Source organism: Silurus aristotelis, assembly GCF_946808225.1.
Source record: "Silurus aristotelis genome assembly, chromosome: 20".
NCBI classification, from domain to species: Eukaryota; Metazoa; Chordata; class Actinopteri; order Siluriformes; family Siluridae; genus Silurus; species Silurus aristotelis.
The window spans coordinates 20,305,171-20,324,750 of NC_139593.1; the positions used below are offsets into that span (position 1 = coordinate 20,305,171).

General features: G+C 39.8%; 1 long non-coding RNA gene across 1 annotated transcript in view; it reads left to right on the forward strand.

The window, feature by feature from the left end:
- The first annotated feature begins 351 nt into the window (after positions 1-351).
- Positions 352-19,580, forward strand: part of LOC310715831 — a 31,856-nt gene continuing 12,627 nt past the window's right edge. The window contains exons 1-2 of the long non-coding RNA XR_014530406.1: positions 352-424; positions 10,897-11,029. This is a non-coding gene — a long non-coding RNA (uncharacterized lncRNA). The remainder of the gene's footprint in view (positions 425-10,896; positions 11,030-19,580) is intronic.

Consider the following 19,580-nt stretch of genomic DNA (forward strand, 5'->3'; position numbering starts at 1 on the left):
GTTACAATGGCATAATTACATTTTATTTTATTATTGACTTTTATGCAGAGCTAGCAGAGCTCCTGAAATGAGCTTGGGAACAGATTACTCGTCTCCCAGAAGATACGGACAGGCACGGATGAGATAGTCGAGCCATCCATCTTCTCTCCTCCACCTTTCTTTAATTATTGCTTCGACGTTCCCGGGATTATCGTCTCAGAGGCTGCGAATAAGAAGAGGATCTGGGGACCAGCGTTTATTAACATAACGGGAAAAAAAAAACGTACGAGACGTGATCGGACCCCTGCGAAGTGAGGACCCGTGGATTTTCTTGCTTATGGTTTAAAGTGTAATAAAAGTTTAACAGTATTTTCTTCTACATTTTTTACAGCTGTATGGAAGCTTCAGAAACACTGGGGTTCATATAGAAGGAGCACAAATCACGGTAATCAAAATTTGCTTAAAAGCACATGATTCACTTCCTGCTGCCTGTTTTCTTCCTGTTGAGTCAAAAAAAGATGAGATGATAAACTGATGATGAAGGTTCCAAACAAATGCACGACAGCATTCAGACAACAACCCTTGAGGGCCTTGTTTAAGGGCCCAGCAGTGGTGCTAAGATTTGAACTTGCAACCTTTTAAATTAAAGTCCGATGCCTTAACCACTGAGCTACCACCTCCCACTGCTTCATTTGTTGTGTCTCGTCTTAAATATCCTAAATACCACAGACCAGAATTTATTGGAATGGATCCAGACGCTTGAAAAATATTCAAACCTTTTTCTCCCGAACAGTTTAGCACGGTACAAATCGTACAGACGTGTCGCTGCGATGAGATGACGGACGACACGACCTGCCACGAGCATTTCCGTCCTTAGTCTCCATGACAGTCGCAGAGACAGCGTCGGGGGCATCAGGGCTGAAGCAAAGTGCGACCGCGACCAATTTGCGTAATTCATTTAAGCAGAAACGCTTCCTCGCCTCAAATTAAATTTCAACACGGATTCCTTCATGCGTTTGTACGTTTGTACACAGCAGAAATTGAAAATCAGAAGTGTTCCTTTGTCATCGTCCGTCTACACTCCGGTGCGCTTTAATGGGCCGGACAGCATAATTGACAGATTGTGTTATGTAACGTCGTAGCGTATTAAACTCCACGCGGCTAGCTTTCGCATTGTCCATTTTGGAAACACAAGATTGTAACATACACACCGCTGTGTATAAAAGTTATCTGTACATCAAATACTAGTCGATTATTCTGCAGCAATAACCTTTTTTATTTTTGTTGCACCAAAGTGCTAGCAATGTTTTATAAAAAAAAAAAAAAAAAAAAAAACTAAGTTTGAATCGTTTTATTTTGTGAAGCGTGTAAATTTGTTATGTGAGTAATAAGGCATTTGTTTCGTGATTCGTTCAGTAGTTAAATTTGTTTTACAAAACAGACTCAGGAAAAAAGTTTTCACATTCAAATGTTTATCATTTACTTAAAAAAAAAGAAAAAACAATTAAAAAAAAAATTTTTTGTTTGCCTTTTGATAAATAATTAATAAATACATTCGATTAGACGAACCACGGCAAAGGGGCTAAGAAATCAAACGCTAATCAATTGTTGTTTTGTTAAATAATTCGATGTATTTACCTCTAATAACCACTAATATTTAAACAAAACAAAAAAAAAATACCGTCACCGATAAAAACCTTGAAGCGTTAACTGTCCTGGCGATGTCCTAAAAAATTTTAACCACTGTAGTCTCCTTCCTTAAACACTAAAATAAACCTCTGTCCACCATATTTCATTTGTTTATAGGGATTATACATCCCCTGTTACTATAGCAACCATAACGAGTAATTACTGTCCTACCAATCATAAAACAGAATTCCACCTGTTATTCTTTCTTTTTTCCGATGCGGTTTTGAGGTTATTCCTTGAATGTTAGAGCTTCGGAAAGGACTAGCGATGACAGCCTGACCTTATATCGCTAAGCGGGCGAGCTAGCTGGCTCCAGCCTCGCCGCTTATTAAGGAATGACAGCCAGAAACAGCGGAGACATGGAGACTCGTCATTAGCGAAGCGTCAGGGAAGATGTTCCTCTGATCTGACATGACAAGCGGTGGAAAAATCTCTCTCTCTCTCGCTCTCTCTCGGGTTCTGTTTCTTGCTAATCACGGCGTGAGGGAGAAATAAATAACTAGCAGAAATAAATAACTAGCAGAAATAAGGGCCTCAAAAACATGCAAGAGTATCGACTTTACATTGGTAGGATAAAAGAACAAAGCAGTGCCTGTGTGTGTGTGTGTGTGTGTGTTTGGGTTTGGCATCTGAAAAAGGAACAAGAGGAACTCTGCCACTAGCGAGCAGGTGAAAGAGAAGATATCGGGTATCGCACTGTCTTTCGGAGCGCCTGCGTTATGATTATTAGCAGCTGCAGTGCAGTGCTAAGAGCTGTGATTAATGACTCCTGAAGTGAGTCGAACCCCCGCGTACTGCGCTAATGAATATCTCCGCTAGCAGGCTAAAGCCCCGGTTAGCTTGGCACTGGGAAGATCTTCTGTGTCCAGCTTCGACATTACATTCCTCAGGGAGTTAAAAGCAGTGTGTAAAAAACAAAAGAGTAAGAATTGCAGTGCAATAAGTCACGAAAGCATTTTTGCTAGCTCAAACATTAGCATGTGAACACTAATGGAACCAGCTAATGGAAATAAATTACCTTCTAGTTGATTTGTTGGCAAACAATTTTAGCACTAGTCACGAATATGAACAGAAAACTTCAGAGAAGCAGAATGATCTCCAAAAAAATAAAATAAAAATGTGTTTGTTCTTTTACCTCAAAAATATGATCTATTGCCATTCTTAGGTGTTTCTGTAACACCTTGCTTGACCATGATACATCGCCCTGGAGCACAGAGGGTTAAGGGCCTTCCTCAAGGGGCCCAAGAGTGGCAGCTTACCAGATACTTGGGCTTAAACACCCAACCTTTCAGTCAGTAACCCAGAGCCTTAACCAGTTGAGCATGGAGATGGTGTGAAAGAAAGAAAGAAAGAAAGAAAGAAAGAAAGAAAGAAAGAAAGAAAGAATCAATCAATCAATCAATCAATCAATCAATCAATCAATCAATCAATCAATCAATCAACAGCATATTTGATTCACTTGGTTTTCTTGCACACTGGTTTCTGATTTGTTCTCACCTGCCATCAGAACTCCACCCTGGGCCACAAATGCACCAAGGCTCCATTCAAACAAACACTTCTGCTGATAAGAGAGATGTTTCGCATTTCTAGTTCGTCCCCCCGGGGCCAGAGATGGTCACATATTGCACGCAGGCCACCGCTGTACCCTTAAACAGCTGTCCAACAAATTCACGCTTTCAATCTAGTGCCAGATTCGGTCTGACCCGGAGCCGACTCTCAAACTCAATAAACACGGATGACACGCTGATCAAGAAGATGTTTAATTGTTGCTTTTGGCTCCATGGTGCGGCTTTTGATCTGTTCCTCTAAAGCTCCTCGGGTGCTTAGACTAAACATATATACGTTTTCTTATTGTTTTCGTCTGTCTCTTCTGTCTTCGATCGAATGGAAAACGCACCAGCGGCGTGATCGATGGTCCTCGCAGCCAATTGGAACCCCTGTGAGCCACAAAATTGATTTAGCTTAAACCAACAGTGTTGCCGAAGTTCTTCGTTACATCGAATAATTCTTTCCATCTTCTGTTGCGTACAGCGAAGGACTCTCTGTCCATCCAGAGGCTGAAGGGCTCCAAACCAGATGTTGCACCGAAAGGTTTAATTTTCCGCCATGATACGAATCCCGGGCAAATTACAAAAGATGCGCGCATTGGCAAAAAAAGTATTTTCTTTTTTTTTGCAGAACGCTCCTCGGGAAGCTCAGGCGAGTTATGGTGTTATCATTCCATCTTGACAGCGCCTTATTATTTGGAGGATAGTCAGCTCTTGGATTGTGTTTCAATCCGTGTTTCCGAAGCCCTGGACCTGCTGTGCCCGCTCATAACCAAGTGACTTTTAGGACTTCATAAGTTGTTCCCAGGAAAAGCCACAAGATTTAAACTGTAATATTAGACAATGTCTTTATAGAAGCCAGAGCCTTCATGTTGTGAAGTTTGACTGCGAAGATATATATTTAATTTTTTTTTTTTTGGGAAAGGAATCCTTTTTTCGGAGTGCATTCGTAGGTTAAGGATGGAAATGTAACCCTTTAAAATCTGAATTGCGATTGGTCACAAGGTGTTGATTAGAGCTAATCGAATTGTACAGAACTTGTATGTAATGTTCTCCATATCAGTTTCTATGATATATTAGATATCATCTCAGTAGCTCCTGAATGCAGAGCTCAGAAAATCAAATGAAGCAGGTGCGTAACCCGACTCTGCACTTTCCCTGGACCTCAATTGATCCACGTTGACGATCTTTCTGTTTCCAAAATAAAAGTGTAAAGCAATTAATATACAACAAATAGGGAAATGGGATTTTGCAGAGTCTCCTTAGGACTGACAAGGAAATCTCCATGTTCTTCTAACGTTCCTGCAAAAATAGAGAGAATTCCAAGACAGGAGTTTGATTGAATTTGACTTTGTGTTAACCCCGATGGCCCCATGAACGCACCGTGCTACTTGCCCTAGGACAAACCGACAGGCTTTCTATAGAAACCAGCTCCGTGCTGGAATTTCGCCTGCACTTTGAACAAACTTGGACAAAAAAAAGAAAGAAAACCCCATCAGTGTACAAATGTCAGTGAGCAGTATGCGTAGGTATTACCGTGGTCTGTTTGATCCGACATTAAACATAGCAGGCCTACGTCTGGAGAACCCGATCTCCTCGTTCGCCGACCCTGACCGATATTAAAGCCTTTTCTCATCCTTTCGCAATAACAGTATCAATGTGGATGCTGATATGTTGTTTTTATTGATGTGTTTGATTCAAGAAAATTGAAAGCATGTTCCAGGGATTGAGCAACTGCGATCCAGAGAGTTCTCACTGCTGTGGCTTTACCCCTCTTGTGTTCTCACTGAAGTTTAGCAATTGCTTCTTTACTTATATTCTATTATTGATACGTGTAAAAACAAAGTGATGACATCTACATTTTATTCACTAGTACAGTCCTTTATATTTATGATGTTTATATATATATATATATATATATATATATATATATATATATATATATATATATATATATATATATATATATACATACAATATGAAAAAAATCATTGTATCATTGTCCTTAGTGTTGTCATACTCTTAGCATGCCTGCTAGTTAGCCACATTTTAAATATTTGCTAATTCTTTGGTAAAAAAATAAGAATTCGACCTTGTTACTTTCAAACTATTTAAGCGCAAAATATCAGCAAATATTTCATATAGGTTTTATAAACCTTCATGTTGCATGAGAATTTTTTTTTTTTTTTCCACTTTGAGTCTTGATTCTACCCTAAAGCGACTATTTCTTGTTCTGGTTAAGGCATTGGCCTTTGTCTTTAAAGGTCATGAGTTCAAATCCAAACCACACCAAGCTGCCACTCCTGGGCCCCTGAGTAAGGCCCTTAATCCCCATATAGCTCCTCAGTTGCATAAATGAGATCAGTGTACTGTAAATGTAAACATATCATTATAACAACGTACCAAATATCGTTACATTAATCTAATCAAAAGCCCAATAATGATGTTCTCAGAGGTAAAGATTCAGCCCCAACCTCAACTGCCACCACAATAAAGCCTTTTGATCTGAACCTGGCCACCCCATTCCTATTGACCAAGAAGTGTATTATATGATGTATTTGATCTCCAAAACCTTTTCATTCCCACTCTATTGCCACCATTTGACATGACAAGCAGGTATTAAAAAATATATCTCATCCTCTCATGGGTCTAAAAGATGAAATCCTGCCCTGGATAACAAACGAATGACATCACAGAGAGCCAAGTAATATCATATCATGTTATTAATGATTCCTGTGTTGTATATGTACGCAGAGGTTCCTGTTAGCTAACCAAACTTCTCCCGGCATCGCTCAAGATTAGATTAATACCCGAATGTGACTGTTTGACAGACTCCTTCTTCCAGTTATGGATGAGGTTATTTACATGGCGCATGATGAAATCCGGGAGATGGATGTCCTACTACACATGTGGCTGATGTTGTAAAAGAAATCATTGGCTCATTGACTAATCGAATGTGCAAGGAGGCATCGTTTTTTTTGCCCCTTTACAGAGAGAAAAGTCGAGGGAAAGTGAAAGCTGTTTGGTGGTTGCAGACATCTGAACTTTGGCTGAACCCCAGTTTTTAGGATGCTGCACGGGGATGACGCGTTCGGGTTCGAATCTGAGCGGCTGACATCGGGCCGATGGAAAGACATGATATCTTATTTTTCTGAGCCGGGCTGACACAAATTCCACCCCATTATTATTCTCTCATGGCTACGAAAAAAAAAGAGTTGTGCTCTGGAATTGAGGCACTCCGTAAGCAGATGTGGGCAAGGCAAGGATGGCTTTTGCTTTTCATTTGGATAATTTGTTTATCCTGATGGGGTGAATGAAGATGTTCTGGGAAGGAGATTCTGAAGGGAAGTCCAGTCCAGAGTCTTCAAATTAAGCAAAGAGGACTCGTAAGCATGTGCATGCAATTCAAGCTGTCAATCTGAAATATAAAGCATGTGGACATGATGGTTCATAGTAAAAAAAAAAAAAAAAGAGTTCCTCAAGCTGTACACAACAATCACAACGGCAACAGAGCTTGTCCTTCTGCTGATGCATCATTGATACAAATTCTTTCCCAGTAAAGGCTTTATCCCGATTTGGGGTGTGGGAGATCCAGAGTATATCCAGCAAGGCTGGAAAACACAAAGGAGGGATGGGACCGCAGTTTGACAGTCACTACTTTATCCTGGTTGCAGTAAATGTGGAGCGTTAGCTCAGAAAAACTAGACACAAGGCGGGACACCAGTCCATCATGGGCAACATGGACACACTTTTATCTCTAGGTTTCCATCAGGAGCCATCAGTCAACCTACGATGATGATACAGGCTCAAAGGAAGCATGGTCCAGGGTGGGGTTTGATTAGAACTTTCAGGTAGACCCAAGAAGGAATTCAGTTTTACCTTAGTACTCAAGCATCGGTGCCATAAATCGGATTCCGGAAACCAGTGGAGTGGAACACTTGAGCATCTTCAACTTGTAAAGCCGTCTAGATGATGTAGGGAAAGTCATGCTAGGAAATGCACCTGAGTGTTGTCCAGGATTGTCCTAAGGTTACTCATTTTGTCTAAAAAGTAAACAATTGCATGCTTTCAAAGATTGGAATGAGTTTGACTGAAACGGTTTAGCAAGGAGCTTTCGGGCTGCACCGGCTCCATAACTAGAATCCAATATGATTCCACTCAAACCTCTAGGAATGGCAACGAGGCAAGTGAGGTTTTGCAAATTACTGGAAATTAGCATAACTGCCATGTTTCATTCATCAGAGGAGGACTTTAATGATTTCTACTCACCCCCCGTTTGCCAGGCTTAGCTGTGTTCGAGAGCCAGCGGTGAACCCCATGCAGGTCGAGGCAGCTTGTACGGATTGATATTGCTCACAGCGTAATGCGGAGCAGATTCGCCGACGAGAAGCTCATCGCAATTTCCTTTCATGCTCATCGTCCTCCTCTGAAGCCTCTCGAAAAACATGCATAAGGAGACCAGATGCAAACAAAAAGCCGCGCTTACATATGTGTACACATCCCGTGGTCGCAGTCGACAGTTATTCTCACACTTGGCCAAATGTGAGGGTCTCGATGTGCTCGCTCTAGCGAACGACTTGTGTCTCTTCGGCACCTTGTTTCGATGGTGGTAAAATTTGTCCTGAATAAAAATTTTTTAAAAAGGATGTGCTTGAGGACGTTTTAAGAGGCAAGACTGGTAGCCACATGAAGCTGTATCGTAATATGCCAAACATGCATGTTTTATATGGCATATCACTGCAGATATGTTCATAGATTGGTGGTATAGCGAGCAATCTGGTGAAGAGATCAGGAAACACCATGACATTCCAGGCTTTCATAGGCTGGAATCAGTGCAGTGGTCGAATCGGCTCCAGCGCACGCTCGTATGCATGAAGGCATCTGTTACTGATCTGTGTGGTTGGTAAGCGAGTCCTCATAAACATCGCTCACCAGTTCATTAGCAGGGTGTGTGTGGGTGTGTGTGTGTGTATCTGTGTTTGTAGTGTTGATAATCTACCCTGATGAATGCTGTGTGGCAGTACCCTGCACAGTTCCTCTGTCTTCAGGACTCAGTGCCTGGGAATTACCCTACAGGCAGTAAATATTTCAGTAGATAGTGAACAATGCTTCAGTCTCCCGAACTACCATCCGGTAACTCCAGCGAATAACGGGTCAGAAAGTCAACACAATCGAAGTGCGGTTTATTTTTAAAACACTTACCAAACCTGCACTTTTCCAGTAGTTCATTACTTTCAGCAACTGTGTGTGGAAAAAATTGACATCTGTGTTCTCAGTCATGATATCATCAAGGTCTTTTCCCCCCGTACAGCCCTATAAAACGCTTTTGTCTGTTCTGCTATGTTAAGCAATTTGGGACAGATCAGTCAAAAATTCCACAGGCCCGATTTCGAATTTGGACGCAGATACATACAGACGGCGAGAGTTCCAGGCCTGACCGTAAGCGGATATCGGTCTGTCATATTAATATAAATGTTGCGCGCATCATTTCAAGGGATTATCGGGCTCAGGTGTCAAAAGTTGTAATCCTGGTAATGGATGAGAAATGAAAGTTTAGAACCTGTGAGATTGACTTCTCAGAATCTGTTTTGAAAATTTAATTAATATATTATTAGTAGTAGTAGTAGTAGTAGTAGTGGTGGTGTTTATAGGACTGTGGTGAGACCTGAGATGTTGGATTGTTTAGAGACAGTGGCATTGAGTGAAAGACAGGAGGTGGAGCTGGAGGTAGCAGAGCTGAAGATGTTGAGATTTTCGTTGCGAGGGACGACGATGGACAGGATTAGAAATTAGTTTATTAGAGGGACAGCGCATGTAGGACGTTTTGGAGACAAGGTGAGGGAGGCAAGATTAAGATGGTTTGGACATGTGCAGAGAAAGGACATGGGGTATATCAATAGGAGAATGCTGAGGATGGACCAACCAGGAAGGAGGTAAAGAGGAAGACCAAGGAGGAGGTTTATGGATGTGGTGAGGGAAGGCATACAGGTAGTTGGGGTGAAAGAGGCAGATGTAGAGGACAGGAGGGGTATGGAGACGGATGATTCGCTGTGGCGACCCCTAATGGAAGAAGCCGAAAGAAGAAGAAGAAGAAGAAGTACTAGTATTGGTGGACAAAGTACGCAAACGATGTACTTGAGTTAAAGTAGAGATCCATGTAAAATATAAATCCAGTAAAAGTGTCCCTTTAATTTTTCACTTGAGTAAATCTACAAATGTATTTGCCTTCAAATGAATTCAGGTATCCAAAGTACAATGATTTATTATGGCTATAATGTTCCTATTATCATTTTTGTCACACGACTCTTTACCTAATCACCTCATAGAATAATATTATTGAGTCAAACACTCACTGATTTCTATTCAAAGGATCATGAGCCCAAAACCTTTTCATCGACTTCCATAAAATCGCACAAATGAGGTCACGTGTGTCTGGAGTTTCTTCATCATTTATTCCTCTCTAAATGTTCTGCTTGCTGTTGAACTGACGCTGAACTGTATGTTGGTGATCAGTAGATACACCAAGTGCCGACCGAAAGAAGTTTAAAACAGAGATTGGTGGTTTGCTGTGTGTTTGACCAGTTAAGTTTTTATACACAAATAAAAAGTAACGACTGATTTTTTTAAATGTTACATTTTGATTTGGACTGAAATACAGCTATTATAATAATAATAATAATAATAATAATAATAATAATAATAATAATAATTATAATTATAATAATAACAAAATAATTATAATAATAATTATTATTATTATTATCATTATTATTATTATTATTTTAAATATTATTATCATTATTATTATGTTTGGGAATAGTTTTTGATTGGACATTGTCTACTTCAGATTCTAAACAAAGTGCTTCTATATAATTAAAAAAAAAAGACTGCTCTCTTTCTGTCTCTCTCTCTCTCTCTCTCTCTCTCTCTCTCTCTCTCTCTCTCTCTCTCTCTCTCTCTGTCTTTTTTCACACTTTCTCTTACTGTGTCTCCTATTTGCTCACTTTATCTCACTCTTTCAGTCTTTCTTTTTTCTTACTGTCTGTCATTCGCTCAGTTTCTCACTCTTGCACTTTCTTAATTTCTCTCTCTCTCATTCTCTATGCCTTTTTCACTCTTTTTCTCACTCTCCCTTATTCTCTCTCACGATCTCACTCTCTCATTCTCTCTAACTCTCTCTCTTTCTCACACATTCTCTCACTCTCTGTTTTACAATTTTTCTCATTGTATCTCTCATTCTCTCTCTCTTTGACTCTTTCTCTCTCTCACTCAATCTCACTTACCCTCTCACTGTCTCTTTCTCACTCTCTTATTCTCTTTCTCACTCTTTCTCTTTTTCACTTTCACTTTTTTCCTCACTCTCACTTCTCTTTCATGTCTCTCTCTCTCTCTCTCTCTCTCTCTCTCTCTCTCTCTCTCTCTTTCTCTCTCTCTCTTATATCTCTTTTTAACTATCGATTTATTTATTTATTTACCTTTTATCCATTTAACTCACTTGAGTAGATATTGAACAAAAATTACATGTTACTTGATATAAGAATGGTGGACACATCACAACTGTCACAATAAAGGAATGTTGAAAAAGTTCCTCTCCTTTTTCTCTCTCTCTTGTCTTATAATAAGGTAAAGAAACTGTTGATCTTGCTGTGTTTCCCCCCTTTACTTTGTATTATTTATATAGATGTGCCTGTGGGACTTCAGATAACGGATGTGTTGTGGAGACAGCGAGCTCGGCTCCACGTACAGGCCACTATTAAAAACTGAAAGGCTCATATTTTCACTATCAACAAGACCCGGACGTCATCTCGTGTCTGGTAAGCCGAATACAGACTCCAAATGAAAATCATAAATTTCTAGTATAAAAGTTTTTTTCCATTGTTGTAAACAGTTTCTCTGTGATATCGCACGTCATTTATTGCTCATCGGTATTGCGGGTTGGGGGGGGTTTAAGAAAGAAAAAAAAAAAGATTTACAACCGTGTAACTAGTAATGTAATTATAAGCCCTTTTAGAGACAAAATATACGGTTATAGAACTCGCCACAATTTTCCATATGTTGCTCTATTGGACAGAGTGTGTCCTTACTCCCGGCTAGTTATCAGCTTTTTACATATGGTTCAACTTTGCACCCTCTCTTCTGTGGGGCCCGAACGCTAACACACACGCACACGCACACGCGCACACACGCACACACACACCTGGGTTTCATTACCACACTAAGCCGTCCATCGCGCTAGTGTACGATAGGGTTATCTCAATCAGCCTCAAAACGCTGGTAGCCGGGAGAAAGTAAACACACCAGGCCCCGATGGAAAGACAGAATTCCGAGCGCGTACCGCAAAAACCAGCCGAAAATGGCAGCAGCGTGGTGTTGAGCGCGAACACTGCAGCTTAGCTCAGGATTTAAAGCTTTACCCTCCGTGTTCTTGTGCCTGTTCTGCTTTTGTGCCATGCCGAATATGTAAATATGGGCCTTGATTCGAAGAGACATTTCACCGCAAACGTCTAGACGGCTTCCTGAAAACAGTATGCTGTCAGGGGACTTTATATATATATATATATATATATATATATAATATTATACACTGTATGGACAAATGTTTGTGGACACCAGAGCTACTTTTGATACCAGCTACCTACTTTTGTAGGTCCCATTCCACATTTAGTCCTCATCTCTTCTGGAAAGATGTTCCACTAAATTTTGTAGAGATTTGTGCTCCTCAAGGGTGTTAGTAAAGTTGGATACTGATGTAGGTGAGGTGAGGAGGCTTGAGGTGCCGTTCTAATTCATCCCAAAGGTGTTCAAAAGGGTTAGAGATCTATAGCAGGAGATCTTCCATTCCAAACACATGGAAATCAGATATTCATGGCGCTGAAGTGAAGGGAAAATTTCATGGCACAGCATTCAAAGACGTTCTATACAATTGTGTGCCTCTGAGGGAGGTGGCAACTCAGTGGTTAGGACATTGGACTCTGGATTAGAACTGCTCAGTTGTAAGTCGCTCTGGATAAGGGCTTCTGCCAAATGAAATAAATGTAATTGATTTATAATTTGGGGGGAAAAAAAACATATGGGTGGGAAAAAATTAAATCTGGTGTCCCAATACCAGATTAATTTTTTTATTTTTTCCCACCCATATGTTTTGTGTCCCAATACCAGATTTTGATCACACAGTGTGACATTTAAAGTGTTTCTTTTTTTCAGCTAGTGCATGAGACACTTTTGAGAAGTTGTATTAGTTGGTCATGGGTGTTCTAAACCATCCCGAGCGTAGCGAAACACTTTAGCTGAACCAAACACTGTTTTTTTTTGTACCCTGTCTCAACTCCCCCCCTCCCCCCAAACACACACACACACACACACACACACACACACACACACACACACACACACACACACACACAGTTTTGTCAGTCACAGCAGGACTGTCATCATTTGTTGTGCTGCTTCATGCTTCATCCCCACTTGACCATGACGACCTCCTGAGTGGTCCCACAAGGCCGCACTCTGGGTCCTAGGTAAATTCTCCTCATGCTCCCAGACAGGGGTCAGTCGGAAGATCAGGGGCTTTTAGCGCCGGTCTGAGGCGAGTGCTATGGCTTAGCATGGGATTAAGTTTCTTCGGGTAATTGACGGTATTGGGAAGGTGAAACTGGCTTTGGGTTACCGATTGGCCCGTGTCATCCGGACTTTTGATACAAACTTCGGAAAAAAGCGTCCGGGTTACAAATTCAAAAATTTGAGGTGAAATAACCACTGTTTACATCCGTGCTGAGCAGAAAAGCATTTAAACAACCCCAAAAATGGGGGTACAACAAGAGTCTGACTCCTGTCAGTCAAAAAAAAGGATGCTAGCCCTGCCTAATGCTAATCTCCTAAATGTAGCATCTTTTTTTACATTGCTAGCAGAGGTGGATTATCATCCCACCATTCAAACTTTCCATATATGGACAAAAATGACACTGTGGGTTTAAGAATGGAAAGATTTCACACTTCCTGCAAATCCAGATGATTCGACGGAAAGCAAGGGCTGAGAAATGCTCTCTATAGGTTAAATCAATGCAGATGTATCTCCATGCCACACACACATACGCCGACACACACATGGACCGGCACACACATTCACACCCACATGCACACACTCACGGACACACACACACTTGGACACACATTAAACAGATTGCTTTTTTATACCTTTTGCACACACACAGTTGAGGTGATATTGTGATTAGGGATGAAACGGTACATGTATTCATACCAAACCGTTTCGTTACTGGAAATATGATTTGTAGTGCGTTTTAAAACTCAGATTTTGTTTTGTGTTTTATGTAAAGCTTTAAGATTCTCTCTTAAAAAGAGAAAATCCTGACAATTCCGAATATGGAGGGAGTGAATAAATGAAGGATGGTATCTTTAGAAAATTAAATATTAAATGTAAAACACACACACGAAACATACATATCATACACATCTGTATTTCCCAAATGGGGTCTAACAGATGTAAACTATTTATTTTAATTCTTTCATTTATTGAATTTAATTTGTGTGAGATTAATCGATTACTCAATTTAATCAATTTGATTAATCAATTTCATTTGATTTATTATGCTATTTTCCATTTTGTTTAATTATTTTTTATATTATAAAATATAATAATTTTTAATTGTTTAAAAAATGTAACCTGATGATGTTCACATCATCAACGATAATAATATAAACTGCGTTAAATAAAAACTATAAGCAATTTTGTGTTCTGCATTTCTTCCCCCAACTGTCCTGAAATTGCACCGAACTGTGATTTAAAAACCGAAATACACACCGATCCGTGAATTTTGTTTACTGTTACATCCCTAATTGTGATGAAGAGGTGATATTGTGTTGTTGATGTTTTGAGGTGTTGTGTGGATGTTGTGAGGTGATGTGAGGGGATGTGTGGGATTCTTGTGAGGTGATATTGTGGTGGTGTTGATGTTGTGAGGAAGTTGTGAGGTGATATTCTGTTTATGATTATGTTGTGAGGTGATATTGTGGTGGTGTTGATGTTGTAAGGTGATATTATGGTGGTGATGATGTTGTGAGGTGATATTCTGTTTATGATGATGTTTTGAGGTGATATTGTGGTGGTGTTGATATTGTGGTGGTGATGATGTTTGAAGATGTTTTGAGGTGATATTGTGGTGTTGATGATGTTTGAAGATGTTGTGAGGTGATATTGTGGTGGTGAAGATGTTTGAAATAAAGAGAAATAGCTATAAAAAATAAACTTGACTTGATGTGATGTTTGAAGATGTTGTGAGGTGATATTGTGGTGTTGATGTTTTGAGGTGTTGTGTGAATGTTGTAAGGTGATGTGAGGGAATGTAGGAGATTCTAGTGAGGCGATATTGTGGTGGTGTTGATGTGGGTGATATTCTGTTTATAATGATGTTGTACGGTGATATTGTAGTGGTGATGATGTTTTGAGGTTATATTCTATTTATGATGATGTTGTGAGGCGATATTGTAGTGGTGATGATGTTTTGAGGTTATATTCTATTTATGATGATGTTGTGAGGTGATATTGTAGTGGTGATGATGTTTTGAGGTGATATTCTGTTAATGATGATGATGATGTGAGGCGATATTGTGGTGGTGTTGATGTTGTAAGGTGATATTCTGTTTATGATGATGATGATGTGAGGCGATATTGTGGTGGTGTTGATGTTGTGAGGTGATATTCTGTTTATGACGATGTTTTGAGGTGATATTGTGGTGGTGTTGATGTTGTAAGGCGATATTGTGGTGGTGTTGATGTTGTGAGGTGATATTCTGTTTATGATGATGTTTTGAGGTGATATTGTGGTGGTGTCGATGTTGTGAGGTGATATTTTGGTGGTGGTGTTGATGTTGTGAGGTGATATTCTGTTTATGATGATGTTTTGAGGTGATATTGTGGTGGTGTCGATGTTGTGAGGTGATATTTTGGTGGTGGTGTTGATGTTGTGAGGTGATATTCTGTTTATGATTATGTTTTGAGGTGATATTGTGGTGGTGATGATGTTTTGAGATGATATTCTGTTTATGATGATGATGATGTGAGGCGATATTGTGGTGGTGTTGATGTTGTAAGGTGATATTCTGTTTATGATGATGTTTTGAGGTGATATTGTGGTGGTGTTGATGTTGTGAGGTGATATTTTGGTGGTGGTGTTGATGTTGTGAGGTGATATTCTGTTTATGATGATGTTTTGAGGTGATATTGTGGTGGTGTCGATGTTGTGAGGTGATATTTTGGTGGTGGTGTTGATGTTGTGAGGTGATATTCTGTTTATGATGATGATGATGTGAGGCGATATTGTGGTGGTGTTGATGTTGTAAGGTGATATTCTGTTTATGATGATGATGATGTGAGGCGATATTGTGGTGGTGTTGATGTTGTGAGGTGATATTCTGTTTATGACGATGTTTTGAGGTGATATTGTGGTGGTGTTGATGTTGTGAGGCGATATTGTGGTGGTGGTGTTGATGTTGTTAGATGATATTCTGTTTATGATGATGTTTTGAGGTGATATTGTGGTGGTGTCGATGTTGTGAGGTGATATTTTGGTGGTGGTGTTGATGTTGTGAGGTGATATTCTGTTTATGATTATGTTTTGAGGTGATATTGTGGTGGTGATGATGTTTTGAGGTGATATTCTGTTTATGATGATGATGATGTGAGGCGATATTGTGGTGGTGTTGATGTTGTGAGGTGATATTCTGTTTATGATGATGTTTTGAGGTGACATTGTGGTGGTGTTGATGTTGTAAGGCGATATTGTGGTGGTGTCGATGTTGTGAGGTGATATTTTGGTGGTGGTGTTGATGTTGTGAGGTGATATTCTGTTTATGATGATGATGATGTGAGGCGATATTGTGGTGGTGTTGATGTTGTAAGGTGATATTCTGTTTATGATGATGATGATGTGAGGCGATATTGTGGTGGTGTTGATGTTGTGAGGTGATATTCTGTTTATGATGATGTTTTGAGGTGACATTGTGGTGGTGTTGATGTTGTAAGGCGATATTGTGGTGGTGTCGATGTTGTGAGGTGATATTTTGGTGGTGGTGTTGATGTTGTGAGGTGATATTCTGTTTATGATGATGATGATGTGAGGCGATATTGTGGTGGTGTTGATGTTGTAAGGTGATATTCTGTTTATGATGATGATGATGTGAGGCGATATTGTGGTGGTGTTGATGTTGTGAGGTGATATTCTGTTTATGATGATGTTTTGAGGTGACATTGTGGTGGTGTTGATGTTGTAAGGCGATATTGTGGTGGTGTCGATGTTGTGAGGTGATATTCTGTTTATGATGATGTTTTGAGGTGATATTGTGGTGGTGTTGATGTTGTGAGGTGATATTTTGGTGGTGGTGTTGATGTTGTGAGGTGATATTCTGTTTATGATGATGTTTTGAGGTAATATTGTGGTGGTGGTGTTGATGTTGTGAGGTGATATTCTGTTTATAATGATGTTTTGAGGTGATATTGTAGTGGTGATGATGTTTTAAGGTGATATTCTGTTTATGATGATGTTTTGAAGTGATATTGTAGTGGTGATGTGAGGTGATATTCTGTTTATGATGATGATGTTGTGAGGCGATATTATGGTGGTGATGATGTTGTAAGGTGATATTCTGTTTATGATGATGTTTTGAGGTGATACTGTGGTGGTTGTTGATGTTGTCAGGTGATATTATGGTGGTGATGATGTTTTGGGGTGATATTGTGGTGGTGTTGATGTTGTGAGGTGATATTCTGTTTATGATGATGTTTTGAGGTGATATTGTAGTGGTGATAATGTTTTGAGGTGATATTCTGTTTATGATGATGTTTTGAGGTGATATTGTAGTGGTGATGATGTTTTTAAGTGATATTGTAGTGGTGATGATGTTTTGAGGTGATGATTTGATTTGATGAGGTTGTGTTTTGATGTTGTGCAGTGATGTTTTGTAGAGAACAAAGACGGTGTTCCAGTTCCAGTTTAATGAAGAGACACGTTCAGGAACCTTTTGGGATTAACACAAAGAGAAGAAAGTTTTTTTGCGTCTTAGCTTTGTGATAGACGCTACACACTCCTGTGTCGGCTGTTGGGTGTGTAGATGTTGTTTGCTCTGCAGGCGTTTAGAGTGAACACACACTCTTCAGTTCATCATGACTGGGTAAAGTTGTTTTTTTGTGAAATGATGCGAGCTGCGTTCACATCTGGCGGGGAGTTCAGGAACGCCTCCGAGCCCGAGCCAGCGTCTCTGAACAGCTGTGTTTCCAGACCCCACATTGTTTTGTTGCTTTGCATTGATTTTTTTTTTTCCCTCTTTTTTTTCCTCTCTCACCAGTTCCCACGTCTGCACTTTGATCCCTCTGGGATTATGTGTAGAGATTCTCAGGGAAGTGTGTGCATCTCCTAATCAACTCTCAGGACGCTGCAGAGACACTTTCTAATCTGATTATTAAACACACACACTCACACACACACACACACACACACACAAACACACACACACACACACACACACACACACACACACACACACACACACACACACACACACACACAAGATTTACATTCAGCTTCATTTGCACTTCTACACTACTTTACTGTTGCATCTAGGATTCCTGAGTCTGTCTCTACACACACACACACACACACACACACTTTATAAAGAAAGTCCTTATAAAGAAAATCACAGAAGTGATATTTATTATTTATTAAGAACGAAAGATATGCCGATAGATAGATAGATAGATAGATAGATAGATAGATAGATAGATAGATAGATAGATAGATAGATAGATAGATAGATAGATAGATAGATAGATAGATAGATAGATAGATAGATAGATAGATAGATAGCAGAGATAGAACTCTCTCTACCTCTAGCTCGCTTTCTCCTTCTTTCCCTCTCTCTGTCTCTCAAACTTGTTCTCTTTATCTCACTTACCTTCTTTCCCCCACTCTATCTTTCTAATTCTCTTTCCCTCTCTACCCCTCTCTTTTTCCCCCTCTCTCTATCTTTTTAATTATCCCCACTCTATCTCTCTATATCTTCTTCTCTGTTCCCTCTCTCTATATCTAAAGCCCTCTCTCCCTCTTTCTATCTCTCTAACTCTCACTATCTCTACCTCTCTCTCCTTTTTTCCATCTTTCAAAATTTTTAACTATCTCTCTATTTTTCTCTCCTTTGTTCCATCTTTTTATCCCCCTTCCCCCCCGTGCGTTAATGACTCGACTCAGAGGTGGTGGTTAATGAGTGGACGATCGACCTGTTGCCTAATGTGTACACTAATGGAAAAACGGCGCATCAGAGCGTGTGCAGCTCATAAATTAATACCCCCCTAACACCCCCCACCCCACTATATGATCAGCTCATTAGTGAAGGAATGTGGAGCGTACTTCATTAATCGATCCGTATAGATCCGGGCAAGTTTGGGAAAAGAAAACACAAGGGAGGAATGTCAGGAATTAAAAAGGGAGGTTGTAAGCACTAAGCTGGCACTAGCTTCAGTACGGTAGGGTTTCTAGGAGTCTCTTAATCATTGGAACATTACACACACACTGTAATATTACACACAGCATGCTATTGCAAAAGAAGAATCAGCCCTTGGGATGTTTCTGTTATCAGGATGTAGCCTCTGGGATATTTTATACAACAATGTGTCAAAAGTCTTTATTTACTAATGCACTATATGGACAAAGGTTTGTGGACACGTAACCATATGGTCTTTGAACATCCTTTTCACATTGAGGTTCAATTTGCTCTTATAATTAGATCCACTCTTCTGTGCAGATGTTCCACTAGATTTTGTGCTCATTCAGTCACAAGGGTGTTAGTAAATTCAGGTAGATAGCAGGAGATGTTCCATCATATCCAACCCATGTAAAATATATCTTCATGGAGCTGACTTTGTGCACAGGGGCATTGTGATGCTGGAACAGGTTTCCTAGTTCAAATTAAGAAAAAATTTAATGCTACCACTTTTAAAGTTGTGCTAACAGTTTGGGGAAGAACCACATGATTTGAAAAGTCAGGTGTCCCAATACTTCTGCACATAGGGTGTACGTTTTTTTCATCTATTTATAGTTATAAAGTCAAAACTAATTTGTTGTATACCTTACTTTATCAACAACTACATTTTCCTCTTAATATGTTCCTCTCTTCAGTGGGTTGTTATCTGATTGTGATCACCAGTTCTGTGTTACGTATTGATGAAATTGCTTAGATGCTTTTGTCCAAGTTCAAGTCTTTTTTCATAAACCAACTGATATGTGAATTCTGAATGATTGTCGCATGGAGCTTTGAACTCACTGATAAGTGTGTAGAATGATGCGTGTTTGTGTGTGT